Here is a 12,570-nt window from a genome sequence, read left to right on the forward strand (position 1 = left end):
TGTCATATTGTTTGGATCAGACCATATTTTCCTTTTTCACAAAAGCAGTCCCACTGAAATCCTGCTCACCTTAGTCAACTAATTAATTTGGGTTATAACTCCCACTTGAATTAGAAGAACAGAATTTGTCCCTTTATTGAGACCTAATACTCACCACGAAGAATGAGCCTTCTTGGGTGACAGATCATGAAGGGTTGGGTCACAGAAACCCTCCTGGGACTGCCACCTGATGTGCTGGAACTACCTCTGAGCCTGTTTTCCCTGACTTCATTACCTTGCCTGCTTACGCCAGACATGCTAGCCTGCTACAAACACAGACCCAGGTCTGAACCACGCCCCACAAAAGCTACAGGCTTAACTGAAAACAGCTTAAGAAGTGCTCCTGTCTGCAACACCCAGATACCCAGTTCCCAACAGGATCCAAACTCCAAATAAATCCGCTTTATTTTGTATAAAGCTTATACAGGGTAAAGTCAAATTGTTCACCCTCTATAATACTGATAGAGAGATATGAACAGCTATTTGCTCCCCTAGGAATTAATTGCTTACTCTGGGTTAATTAATAAGTAAAAAGTGATTTTATTAAATATAAAAATTAGCATTTAAGTGGTTCCAAGTAATAACAGACAGAACAAAGTGAACTACTAAGCAAAATAAAGTAAAGCACGCAAGTCTAATCCTAATACAGTAAAAAACTAAATGCAGGTAAATCTCACCCTCAGAGATGTTCCAATAAGCTTCTTTTACAGACTAGACTTCCTCCTAGTCTGGGTCCAGAAATCACTCACACCTCTGTAGTTACTGTCCCTTGTTCCAGTTTCTTTCAGGAATCTCCTTGGGGTGGAAAGGCTATACCTTGAGCCAGCTGAAGACCAAATAGAGGAGTTTCCAGGGGATTATATAGTCTCTCTCTTGTGGGTGGAAACCCCTCTCTCCCCCTGTGTAGAATCATAGCTACAAGATGGAGTTTTGGAGTCACATGGGCAAGTCACATGTCCATACATGACTCAGTTCTTTACAGTTCTTAACATGCCCCACATGTTAGCCCAAATGTTCCCAGGAAAGCTCAGATGTGGATTGGCGTCTATCAAGGTCCATTGTTACCAAGTACTTCCATTTACTTGAATAACCCCTTCACACTATGTTGATCAAATCTGCTTTAGGTGCTTTCTACAGCAAACATTTTATATACAAGCATAGAGCCAACATTCATAACTTCAGATATAAAAATGATACATGCATACGAATAGGATGAATACATGCAGTAGAACATAATCTTTGCAAGGATATGTTACATGGCATATCTAGCATAAAATATATTCCAGTTATGTCATATTTACACTTATAAACATATTTCTATAAAGCATTATGGGGTGCAACGTCACATCAATTATGAGGCTGAGTTACACCACTTAGATGATAAACAGTTCTCTACAGCTCTAATCATGATCTAGTTTCAAGTAGGAAAATCTTGAGACCAACTAAATTTAGAGTGATAAACTTTTTTTAAACTAACTTTGTTTAACCAGCAGTTGGCACATGGTCTCTGAAATGCACGTACAAATTATAGTTTTCTGTATGCTACAGACGGGTTTGTTGACTCTGTTGAATGTAGATCCTCATCTGTCATTTAACAACCATCTGGTGTTTGTTGGCAATGCATCATTTTATCATCTGTAGGATATTGTTCATCTGAGGGCTCTACTCCCAAAGCAAATCTTGAGATAATAATATATACAACCTCATCACATCTTTTATCTGCTATTGCAAATCTTTGTTTGAGGATTTTTGAGAACAACACTTCAGGCATTATTAAATCAAAAATATACATTTTAAAGATTTTTCAAACCTGGCTGCTTAAAGCTAGGCTCCTAAATCCATGTTCAGGCATGTAAATAAAAGCAATGGCAGCAGAAACTCCCATTGAATACAATCAAATTTGTAGGACTGAGCCCTCCTGTGTAGAAGGCCACTGATATTTAAGAGCCTGAATATGGATTTAAGAGTCTAATTTTGGGCACCCACATCTGAAAACTTCAGGCCACAATATTTTATTTTTCAAATAACAGTTTGAAAAATGTCTCTCTAATTTCCAACTGCTGTTCTGATTTTTTATTAGATAATCATTAGGGCACTGGTTTCAATAGGAAAGAAGTGATGGTTTCCCCGAATTTGATTTCCTGCCAAAATTTGAAATTATATGCAAGTACAATATGAAAATTATGCACAGTTCCTGCCAAGTGCATACTACTGTAAAAGCCATTTGAAACTCTACCAACTTTAGAATAGAGTTTGATTTCAGATTATTCTTGCACTTTTAGGTACAGTCACAGATTGGTCTCCTGTTTCCTTATTTACAGTTGTATCTCATATTTGTGTCCATTTCACTAATTTAAGGATAATATTTGATAAGGCTACATAAAATAGTTCCACAGTCTATCATTAAAGGGGAACAGTTCTGCTGATTTCAATACTGCTTGAAGATAAGCATGTGTGAAAGATTTTGCAGGTTCAGGGACTTGCTAAACACAAGTTTTGGGGTATAGTTTTGAGTATAGATAAATAGAAACCCGGGAACCTGAAGCCTAGAATTGTCAACAGTTAACATACATCTCTTTTAGATGAGTCAGATATTCTCACAGTTGATTATATTGTGTTTGCAGTTTCTTATATTCATGTTATGTTTCTAGACTAATAGTACCTGGAGATAATAATATGGTGGTGGTGGTAACGAACTGCACAGATAGTAGAGGACAAAAAAGGGTGGGAGTTTCAAAGTGGTCTAAAGGAGTTGGGTCCCTAACTCCCTAGGGCTCCTTTGGAAGTCTCCTAATTAAATAACACAGTGGTTTTGTTTGTGAAGTTTGATGGTCAGAATCCCCTGGGGAAAGAACAGAGAGGAATATTTCCCTCTAAACAATGGAGGAAAGGAGCTACCAGGATGATGGAAGTTTGAGTTTGTTGCTTCTGTTCTGCTTTATTCTCCTGTTTAAAGTTACCAGAACTCTGTCTACTGGTGAACTGGGGATATTTTTAGAGATTACTTTGGCTGTCTTTGCCTGTCTGGAGATTTTTTTAAGGTGTTTGACACCAAGGCAGAATATTCCAGAGAAACAGTTATTTAATTCCTAAATTCTGCTGTGAACATTTTTTGCAGAAAGGAATCACACCATCTGTATTTTATCCTCCCCCATATCCCCACCATGTCTCCTCTTTCTTCATCTTAGCCCTATAATCCTATTTAATGAAAGAAATGTCTATGAAAGTGTCTTTTAAATGATATCATCTGCTATCAACTGTTTGGAAATGAAAATGTATACATTTGTCACATGGATTGTTAAACTAAAAGGTCCGTGTGAGCCTCATCAAGAAAAAACTACACACTCTGAGAAACCAATAAGATACATAAATGTAATCCCATCTGCCACATGGTTCCCAGCAGCAGTAAGGACTGGGTTAAATCTATCTAGCGTACCTCTTGAAGAACAAAAAATCTGGCTCGAGCCTCCACCCAGAATACAGGGGAAAATAAATAAATTCTCCCGAGGTTGCCCTTAGTAGCTAGAACTTCCTCTTTCACAAGCACTCCAAGTCTATATGAAAAATGAGGGACTTTTGGGAAAAAACGGGACATAGAATCATGAAAAACTCAGAAATAAAATCACATTAAAATAAAGATTAAAGCACTCTGTAAATCTGCAGTAGTCTTGTCAAAGGTTAATGTCTCAAGGTAACCCCAGTGGAGTGAGAGCAGGTACCTAATTTACCTCCTGTATTGTTCTCTGGGCAGCTGCAACTCTGTAGTCCAGTTCTGAAGTATGATATACAGTCCTTCAGCTGTGCCTTTTAATGAGTCCACCCACTTTTAGGGGATATAAAGCAGTCCAAACAAAAGGAAAATACTTCCCCAACTTCCTTTCTCATGCAAGCAAGTGGAAAGCAGTATCTAACGTCCCACAGGCAGTCTCAGGTCCCCACTCCTCAGTGTGAGTAATGCTGGGGCTTAATCCTAGGGGCATTTCAACACCTAGCCATATCACTCCACACACCCCAAGCCCACTTACACTTTGGGTCAGTGAGTAGCAGTAGTCTGGGAATATGAGGGTAATCCTCTCAGCAGATCTGAAGCTGACTTGCCCAGTCTGACTTTTAGGCACCATCACCTGACTCAGCTTTGTGATTTCAGCTCAATGAAAGGTACTCACTGAAGTCACCTCAGCTCTGCTACCGCCCCACCAGTCTCCCTCTTCTAAGGCATCCTAGCTGTGTTGCACTTTAGGCCTGCATGCTGAAAGTGTTCCTTTAGCCTTGGTAAACCATATTGTATTGGATCAGTCTCCACTGCCCTGTCTCAATGCTGCTGACTGGCAAGGGGCCCTACTGCAGGATAGTGATATCCATGACACTGTGATTACAAAAACAAAGGAGTGAAATCCGGCAAGGATTATTCCACTTTTCAGAGGCTAAACTGCTATTAAGGGACTGGAGTAAATGGAAGCTGATTAATGGCATGTTGCACAGAATAACAGCAGACACTTTACAAAATCTGAAGCAATTAGTGCTACCAAGGAACTACAAAGTCCTCACCATGACATGCTTGAATGATAGTTTCAGATATTTGGGAATTGAGAGAACCCAGGAAGTCATTCAGAGTCAATTCTATTGGCTCAAGAATGACTGAGGACATTTCAAAGAAATGTGAGTGTGTTCAGAGGAAAGCCTTACTCACCAGAACATCACCAGCAGCAAACCTTTGGAGCTGATATGCATTGATTTCCTGTCCCTAGAAACATATAGACAGAATGTTGGGAACATTACAGTTGCACAAGTGCTGTGAGAGAAATACTTTTCAATGTATGGATTTATGGTTCAGATACACTTAGACCAGGGGAACAAAAAAAAATTTTGAAAGTCAGCAGTGCTCAGAATGACTAGAAATAAGTCCAGGACTTATCAGCCACAAGATGATCCTCAGCCAGAAAGATTTAATCAGAACTTCTGAACATGTTGGGGACTTTATGTCCAAAGGAGACTTCAGATTGGACCCAGCACATTGCATTTTTGGCTCATGCATGCAATGCCACTAAGAACAATGCTATGGGAGTTACATGATATTGTCTGATGGTTGTGTGAGAACTCTGATTACCCATAGACTTTTGTTTTGGTGTATCGGAGAATGGAGACAACCATGAGACTTACCCTCAATATATTGCAAAATTGAGAGAGAAATTTAGAAATAACTTTCCATAGCAGAAGCCCATGAGAACTCAGATAGGAACAAGCATTGGTATGACAATAAGGTGTGTTCTCGAGAACTCCTGCTGGGGGATAGAATTTTGCTACAAAATCTGGGTGTGACTGGCAAACACAAAATAACTGATGGCTGGAAGGCTTCACCTTACCTTGTAGTGGAAAATTTAGGAAACCTGCTGGTTTATAAAATAAAATATGAGATTGGGTCTGGTCAAATAAAAACAGTACATAGGAATCGTCTTTTACTTGTAGGAGTATTAGTAGATGTGCCTGAGCATCAAGAAGGCCATGGCCAGGAACATCAAGCTAAGGTTCGCAGTAGCCCCCAGGAGACAATCAGTCACTGCCTTGCACAGATGGCTATAATAGTGAATCCAAGGAAGAAGAAACTAGTAGAGTTAGGGACTCAGTCCTGATTACTGTGTGATCCTAATCAGGCCACAAGCTTCCAACCTTGGTAATCAAAACCCATGAGAAGTGAAGAGAAGTTCCTAACATTTTAAACCTAGAGGTGGAAACATACATGCCATTGGCTATCCTGCCAATGCTTCCAGCAGGGCCTGTGCGTAGGAGACCAGTTCTACTCCAGATCCACCTGAGGAAAGGAAGGACTTTGATTAAATTTCTGTTTGTTTGGATAGCTCTGACATACATGCATAGAGTACCTGTAGATTCTTGGAACCTTTTTCACTAAAGCAAGATGCAGAGTAATCAATGTTGGTATCCAAAGAATTCTTGGGACCCTTCAGAGCGCTAGCCCAAAGAGCAATCCAACCTCCACCTACGATACCTATAGTTAATAGGTGTGATAACTATTTTATCGGCTAATCACCCTAATATACAATTAATCAGAGATTGTAAGTGGAAAAATCTGTATATATAGCTTGAAGCTTTGTGGCAGCAATGGTTGGCATCCTAAGACCAATGGAAAGGTGGAGGGTATAACTGAAGTAGTGTAACTATGTGATATGATTTGCCAGGATGACAAATTTCTGGCTGGAAAGAGAATGTTAGACGATATTCAGAAGCTTCTGAGTGGCAGAAGCTCTGTTCTCCCTGTGAGTACAAAGGGACCAGCTACAGAGAACCTCTCTTACATATGTTGTATATCCATAAATCCACCAGTTGTATTTGGAAATTAACCTAATGGTACCAAACTTCCATTCTGGTGAAGTTTGAACCTTGAGAGGGAGAAGGGGAAAGATATCTCTTCTTGTTGAGAGAAACTCATCTCCAAGCAGCAAGGACTCTGCCCCCAGGTCCTAGATGCTTCTAACTTCCCATACAGATGCTTCTAACTTCCTAGATGCTTCTAACTTCCCATATATCCCAACTTTGCCATACTTCCCTGGCAGCTGTGTAGACATACCCTTTAAGGCCAAGAACTCCAGTTTGTGTACAGGGTAGCAAATCTCACTGTCAGAGAGTCCTTGGCTAGCAAAGGCCACAGGTTTCCATTTTCCTTCAACTTCTTGGTACAACAGTGCACTCCAACCTTCCAAACTGGCATCAGTATAGAATAAGAGGCTTGCTTAGCAAAGACTAAGACTGAGATATGAGTTAAGCAATTAATGATCTCCCTAATGGCCTTTTTCACATTTTGTTTTCCATCAATTCCTACAGACTTTTAAGGGATCATAATGTTTCTGTTCAGAAGGCTTTTGGACTTCTTAACTTCTGCCTTATGGTTCCTTTTAATTTGCTGACTGGTATCCCCGGTGAGATCATTCAGTGGGTTTAAAATGATATAGTATAATTCTTTATACTCGATATATCTGCAGTAGTCCATTCAGCTCCCTCACAGTCAGTCATTGTCATTGCCAACAGGCAAAAGTGCCTTGGACACTTCACTTTACCCACTGCAAACACCACTCATGGTGCAGGTCAGTGAATAATGGTAGTCCAGGTGTTAAAGGTGCTTTCTGCAGATCTGGCTTCCACCCTGCTGCTAACCCAGTCCCACCCCGAGACACCTTTACCTGACCCAGCTTTGTGATTCAGCTCAGTTTAAGTGCCGAGTAGGGAGGGACCTCACGAGGTTGCCTCAGCTCTGCTACCCTCCCCGCCGCCCCCAGTCTCTGCTGAAGATTGCTCTCTGCAATATAGATATATAACATATGTAAAAATGAACAGATAACGTTTGGCAAAGTTATAAATAACTGAAGACGGGGTCTCATAATGAAAAGTGTTGGGCAACCTCAAGTACAGGCCATGCTACCTGCACTGCCTATTATAAAATAACTAAATAATGTTGCAGCACTACAATAGCAGTGTTGTCAAAGAATGAGTACCAATGCTACAGGTACCAATACTGATAGCCACGTCCACATCAAGGTTTTCTCCTAATAATAAGCTATTACCAGCAGGAGAGTGAGTTTGTGTGTGTGGGGGGGGGGGGAGTGAGAAAACCTGGATTTGTGCTGGAAATGGCCCAACTTGATTATCATACACATTGTAAGGAGAGTGATCACTTTAGATAAGCTATTACCAGCAGGAGAGTGGGGTGGGAGGAGGTATTTTTTCATGCTTTGTGTGTATATAATAAGATCTTTTACACTTTCCACAGTATGCATCCGATGAAGTGAGCTGTAGCTCACGAAAGCTTATGCTCAGATAAATTGGTTAGTCTCTAAGGTGCCACAAGTACTCCTTTTCTTTTTGCGAATGCAGACTAACACGGCTGTTACTCTGAAACCTATTTAGTGAATGGCATTTGTGCTTATTCTAGTTGGCTAACTGGTACAACTGAAGATAAGAAATTATGCTGCAGGTATGAATCCTTATCTGAATGCCTGTTCTTGAAATGTGTTCCATGTGTACCTGATGATACTTTCATGAGTTGATTCAAGGGTAGTATTCTTCTTTTACTGAACACACTTTAAAACATGACCTATTTGGAAAACATGACCTATGAGAAGAGGTTATAAAAACTGGGCATGTTTAATCTTAAGAAAAAGTAGACTGAGGGAAGGACTTAGTCTTCAAATACGTAAAAGATGGTTATAATGCGGAGAGATCAAGTGTTCTCCATGGACACGGACGGTAGGACAAGAAGTAATCCTTTAATCTGCAGCAAGGGAGATTTAGGTTAGATTTGAAGAAAAACTTTGAGGATAATTTAAGCACTAGAATAAACTTCCAAGGGAGTCATTGGAGGTTTTTAAGAACAGGTTACGCAAACATCTGCCAGGGATGGTGTAGGTATACTTGGTCCTGCCTCAGCATGGTACTGGATTAGAAGGCCACTTGAGGTCTCTTCTAGACCTACGCTTCTATGATTTAAAAAAGATAAAATGATCCAACCTTTTAGAAAATGTTATCAAATGAATTAACCATACAAAAGAAAGGAAAGGAAGTTTGAAGCAAGTAAGCAATCTTTTAGATACAACAAGAATACTTTCATAGCGCAACCTCTTAAAAGCAAAATGTTGTTATAGAAATTAAAGCTTCTTGAATAGTAGTAAAATATTTATCAATTTATTATTTGATTAATTTCACTTGCATTTCTTAAATAATATATTTGCCAAATGATGTCTGGCCAACTATAAAACTAATTGATTACCAGGACATATTTAGCAAAAAAATGTTAAATGAAAAACATTAAAATGTGTTGAATAATATATGCATTGAATTCCATTAATTCTAAATAGACTAGTTCTACATGAACTCAAACTCACAAGTGGATACATAGCTAGGGAAATTCAAATAAAAATATTCAGTAACTTTCAGCAACACTTCAAAATACTACCAGAGTACAAATATCTTATTGAATTAACCACCAAAGTAAAGCACTTAAAGTTGCATGTATCACAACATTAATTATCATTTTGATCAGAAGATTTCCTCTGTAGTGAGAACAGAGGGATTCTCCAATTGAATTTGACTTGCTTTACTTTTAATAAATGATTCCAATTGACCAGAATCATAGAAAACATGCAGATTGCTTTGAATCCTTTTGTGACATGTACAGAGGGAAAATTCTGTACCAAGATATATGATTTCCTGATAATCTAATAAAAATAATACCTATAGAGTTGTGTTGCCTCAAAAATATGAGCAACATTAGCAAATTTTCACCACATAAAAGTATATTTTGATACTGCCAGTAACGGCAACATTTGTTTATCCTTGAAAGAATGAAAACAAACAAAGTTACACTCAAGGTCTGCTCCAAAGATTTATCTGGAAAGAAAGGATTCAGTGGTGACAGAAGGCACTGATATCCTACAAACCTTTGACAAGAGATACAACTTTTATTAGAGGAAGTAAATTCCTCTTGAATATCTACGCTTCCTGCAGATATTTTTCTAACAAAATCTAAGGACACTGACAATGATTTATGAATTCTTAGTTTCCCTGATATATTTATAGTCTTAAATGTGTTTTGACTTTCCATTCCTTCATAGCTAAATACGGTTTTTAAGAAGCATTTCTACTGCCACTTCTAATGTTCTCTGCTTTCTTCCATTCTAATGATCCCATCACTATTAGTCCATTTTTTTCAAGATGTCAAACGCTATCTCCACTGTGCCTAAATACAAGCCTAATTAAAAAGGAATCTTACAAATAATCCAGAATAATCTCTTCCATTTTATTAACAGAATTTGTCAAATTGTATAGTTAGTGAAACGTTGGAATCAGTTGCTAAACTTTCACTAAAAAGAACAGGAGTACTTGTGGCACCTTAGAGACTAACAAATTTATTAAAGCATAAGCTTTCCTGGGCTACAGCCCACTTCATCGGATGCATAGAATGGAACATATAGTAAGAAGAGAGATATATATATATATATATACACACATACATACAGAGAACATGAAAAGGTGGTGTAAGAGACTAATTAATTAAGATGACCTATTAGCAGGAGAAAAAAACTTTTGTAGTGATAATCAACATGGCCCATTTAGACAGTTGACGAGAAGGTATGAGGATACTTAACATGGGGAAATAGATTATCTATTCTCACAGCCAATAACATTAGGTGGGAGCTAAGAGGTTGTCTGTGAAGGCACTGGACAGAAAACAACTAGGATGAAGTCCATGAGTTCCTCCTTATTTCCCTGAGCCTCTCTCTTTCTGTGACAGACCATCAGTGTGGCATAAGCAGCTATGATCTGGAAAACTGCTTTTCTATCACCAATATGAAGAAAGAAGCAAAAGGTTTAAATGCAGCAGACCTCAGATTAACATCTAGACTTCTGGAAAAGGCCCCAGACTGGTTCTACACCTGCTTCATGCTAACCCATATACAGAAATTGGCAGCAGCAGGCCCAAGCTTCAGTCTACCCATAGCCTACCCTCTGCCCAAAATTTTGTGTTTCTGACAGGTTGGATGTACAACTGCCTAGATAGTGAATCATCTCAAGAGGCTGCATTTCCTTCACAGTTTTTAATTTCTTCAGATCAGGGCTTCTGCTTTGCTTATTTATATGTTGTCCTGGGAAGTCTAATTGTTTCTGCCAAGCAAGCATTTCTTTTTTGTTGAGCTTTATATCTGAAGACTTGATTGTTTCCAATATACTAGACAGACTTTTGACATATTTCATTTCTGCATGACCATATGCCATAAGGATATTGTTCATGTAAGAAAGCACCTCTTTCATAGCTCTGTCATTTTCCTCTATAAGATCTCAGATGCAATAGTAATGCCAAGCAGAAATCTGTGGAAATAGTATCATCCAAGTACTATGATAAGGGGTTACCATGTTGCTGTCTGACTGTGGAAGAACCAACCAAAACCAACCTGTGGAATGCAGAAGTGAAAATATTTGGAAACCTAAGATTCTCAAAAGGATGTTGCTAGTGAGCAGAATGTCCCTCTCTATTTCAACTGTTTTGTTTAGTTGCGGTCATCAAATGTGTGCACTGTCCTTTTTCCTAAGCACTCTAACCACAGGTTCATGCTTCTGTAGAGGTCTGTAATTTTTTTCTCTAATGATTTTTTAAAGAATTCAAAAAATTTAAAAAAAATTAATTATTCAGGTACTGAAAAGGAGCAATTTTTAAATTTAATTTTTTCCATTATCTTTTAATTTTCCAGTTTACCAAACTTTTGATTCTCATTTTTAACCCTCGTCCTCCCCTTTCACCCCCTCATTTTCAACTTTCCACAAAAAGTGGGGAAAAGGAAGAGAAAGTAGTGAGAGGAAAAACACCCACACAAACCAAAAACTGAATTTTTGGTTTCCAAGGTTTTGTTGTAAAATTGATATATTTTGAAAAAAAATAGGGGAGAAAAGTTTATTTTTTTATCATTTTTTTAAATTGACTAGCTCTACTCCACATCTTACCGGTCTAATGATTTTTCAATGCTGAGGAGAATTGGAACGGAAATGCTTGAGGCTGTAAGGCTGCAGTCCTCAAACTGCGGCCTATGGACTACAAGTGGTCTGGGGAGAATGGTCAAAAATCAACACAAGGCTGTTTCATTTAAACCTAAACCTAAATAATCCGGAATGATGATCAAGTGTTTACACTTTGTAGATGGTAAAATGTAAATAAAATAATTAAAATAATCACAATGGGATTCAGTTAAGCTAGCTCAAAAAGTACATAACCAAATGGTTTAACACTTGTGAATAACACTTTCTAATCATAGAATCATAGACTACCAGGGTTGGAAGGGACCTCAGGAGGTCATCTAGTCCAACCCCCTGCTCAAAGCAGGACCAATCCCCAACTAAAACATCCCAGCCAGGCCTTTGTCAAGCCTGACCTTAAAAACTTCTAAGGAAGGAGATTCCACCACCTCCCTAGGTAACACATTCCAGTGTTTTACCACCCTCCTAGTGAAAAAGTTTTTCCTAATATCCAACCTAAACCTCCCCCACTGCAACTTGAGACCATTACTCCTCATTATGTCATCCACTACCACTGAGAACAGTCTAGATCCATCCTCTTTGGAACCCCCTTTCAGGTAGTTGAAAGCAGCTATCAAATCCCCCCTCATTCTTCTCTTCCGTAGACTAAACAATCCCAGTTTCCTCAGCCTCTCCTCATAAGTCATGTGCTCCAGTCCCCTAATCATTTTTGTTGCCCTCCGCTGGATGTTTTCCTATTTTTCCACATCCTTCTTCTAGTGTGGGGCCCAAAATTGGACACAGTACTCCAGATGAGTCCTCACCAATGTTGAATAGAGGGGAAGGATCACGTCCCTCGATCTGCTGGCAATGACCCTACATATACATCCCAAAATGCCGTTGGCCTTCTTGGCAACAAGGGCACACTGTTGACTCATATCCACCTTCTCGTCCACTGTAACCCCTAGGTCCTTTTCTGCAGAACTGCTGCCTGGCCATTCGGTCCCCAGCATGTAG

This window comes from Natator depressus, chromosome 2 (assembly GCF_965152275.1).
Source record: "Natator depressus isolate rNatDep1 chromosome 2, rNatDep2.hap1, whole genome shotgun sequence".
NCBI lineage: Eukaryota > Metazoa > Chordata > Testudines > Cheloniidae > Natator > Natator depressus.